Here is a 2821-nt window from a genome sequence, read left to right on the forward strand (position 1 = left end):
TTATAAAAACCCATATGTGATGGACACAGCTGGAGCCTGGGTCCTCTGAACAGATACTTTGGTGTGGGTTTTCACAAGATGGTCAGTGAATTCCTGATAAGGAGACTTGGTGAACACAGTTTCTTTGCAGAAGTCGGAGGTCAGGTAGCTTTAGGTCTCAGAGATGGCATCAAAGGTGGCCTTGGCAAAGTGGCCCAGGGTGGCAGTGCAGCCTCTGGCTGATGTGTAGCAGTCACCAATACTGGCCAGCATCAGTAGCTTCTTGGGCATAGGAACAGAGATGATGCCAGTGCCTGTGGGGGCAGGAATGAGATGCCCCAACACAGAGCCACAATGGCTTGTCACCTTGCATGGAGTAGTATGGGGCTTGCCAATCTTGTTCCCCCAGTAATCTCTTTGCACAGGGACAATGGAAAGTTTGGTCAAGATGATGGCCCCTTGATGGCAGTGGCTACCTCCTTGGAGCACTTAACACCAAGACCAGCTTGACCATTGTAGTCCCCATTAGTGACAGAAGCTTTGAACCTGGTCTGCTGGCCAGCCTGAGTCTGCTTCTGCACTGGCATGATCTTTAGAACCTTAGGGATGCACCCAGGAAAAAGTCAATAATGTCTGTAATTCCTTAATGGGTAGAGAGAACAGGTAGGTCTCCTCCAGGGATTTGATCTTCATGTCTTTGACCAGTTGGCCCAGCTTGGAGGGGGATCCATTCCTTGTTTTTTGGCTTTACTTCCACCAGTCCTGAGGCTTTGACCTTGGAATCCTCTGTGGAAGCCGCCACAGCCTCCTCATCCTGGGGCCCTGGGGTTCTCCGGACCGCTGCACCCACATCATCTGTCCTTTGGTGTTTTCCTGAAGAAACAGCCACTTGTCTTTGTTCTTCATCCAGTTTAATCTTCTCCAAAGGCTTGAACTCTAACAGGGAGACTGTTTTCTGGGCGCATGTGGCTAATTGGGGTCAGTCAAGAAGGATGTGAGCTAAAAAAATGCTAGGAAAAAACTGCACTGTAGAAAGACTAAAAGAACAATAATGTGTTGTTGGTCTGTTGATCTTGAAGGTGGGAAAACAACCGAGCAATATCTGTTAATATTAAACACAAGTTAATGTTAACAACGGTAGGAAGTAATGATAGCGGAATGCCAGCAACTATGGGGTTCAAGAGACACCCTAGTCAGGGAAGTGTTACTGCATGAGCATGAGGACCCGAGTTCAACCTCCCGAATTCATGTGAAAAACTAGATGTGGTGATGTATACTTGCAATTAATCACAGCACTGGGAAGGTGGAGACAGGCAGATCTCTAGATAGAGATTCAGAGAGCCAATTAGGGTCAACTGAGGTCATAAGGATGGGGACCTAATTTTATAAGGAGAAGAGACACAGGGTGTTTCTTTTTCTCTTCTAGTCCACAAAGAAAAGATCATGTACCAAGCAATAGGAGAGTCCTTATAACTGAACACAGTGGGTTCATGTCTTGGTGAGTATGAAGCTCAAATAAACACAGCCCAAACATGAAGGCATAGGACAGGTTTATTACCCATTGAGGCAAGGGGCACATCAGTGACTTCCAGTGCTTCCTTGGACAAAAGCAGCATGGAAATTATATTCAGGAAGTCCATAAGTACTGATAGAGGAGTTAGCCAATTTCTGAGTATGCTCCGTGAGGGAGTTCATTTCTGACTATGTTCAGTTTAAAGTCGAAACTTAAAAGTGAGTGGGGCCAGCAAGATGGCTCAGTGGATAAACATGCTTGCCATCAAGTCTGAAGATTTGAATTTGATCCCTGGAATCCTGATATTTGCCAAAGCCTGGAAGAATTATGTAGAAAACCAGCATTGTATTGCCACCATCACTCATGGATGAAAAGGATTCTCTATTTTTCTTTCTTATAGTTTCTCAAGTTTCTAAATTTTCTAAAATAAACACGTGTACTAGTTACATTTCCCATTACAGTGACAAAGGCCTTCCAACTTCTGGAAGGAAGGGTTTACTTTGACTCATAGTTTGAGGGTGTACCATCATGGCTGGGAAAGCATGGTGGTAAGAGTGTGAGGAAGCCTGTCACATTATGTCTACAGTGAGGAAGCAGAGAGAAGTGAATGCTGGTTCTCCGCTCACTTCCTTCTTTTTATTTAGTCTGAAACCCTAGCCTATGAGATGGTACCACCCACATTCAGGGTGAGTCCTCCTTACTTATAAACCTTATAGGACATGCCCTCCCAGACATGCCCAGAGGTGTGTCTCCCAGGTGATCCCCAATCCAGTCAAATGGATGATGGTCTGTGGATGTAACCATCTTGTTAAATAAGAAACACAGAGCCAATGCAGAGATGAAAGCCCAAGAGGTCAGAGCTAAGAGCTAAAAACCTTACCCTTCACTGCTGCTGCTGTCCTCTTCAGCCAAGATACCTACTTCCTGTGTGTTTGTCTTTATATAGACTTTCTGTTCTGCCTTCTCATTGGTTGTAAACCCAACCACATGACCTCCTCATCACTGCCTGTCTGTACAGACCTCCAGGTCTTCTATGGTTGGTATTGAGATTAAAGGCATGGGTCTCCATGCTGGCTGTATCCTTGAACACACAGAGATCCGCCTAGCTCTGCCTCCCAAGAGCTGGGATTAAAGGCGTGCATCACCACCACCCAGCTTCTGCTATGGCTTGCTATTAGCTCTGACCCTCAGGCAACTTTATTTACTAATATACGAATAAAATCACATTTCAGTACAAATACAATATCACCATAATGGTTAACCATCACAACATGGTGATCGCTAAGCACTTTAAAAATGAACATTTATATTAAGAACTAGAAAATGAGA

At 44.9% G+C, this 2821-nt stretch overlaps 1 pseudogene; it reads right to left on the minus strand.

Annotated features, from left to right (window-relative positions):
- On the minus strand, positions 1-721 carry LOC114685616 (annotated as a pseudogene).
- Positions 722-2821: the final 2100 nt, after the last annotated feature.

This window comes from Peromyscus leucopus, chromosome 5 (genome assembly GCF_004664715.2).
Source record: "Peromyscus leucopus breed LL Stock chromosome 5, UCI_PerLeu_2.1, whole genome shotgun sequence".
Taxonomy (NCBI): domain Eukaryota; kingdom Metazoa; phylum Chordata; class Mammalia; order Rodentia; family Cricetidae; genus Peromyscus; species Peromyscus leucopus.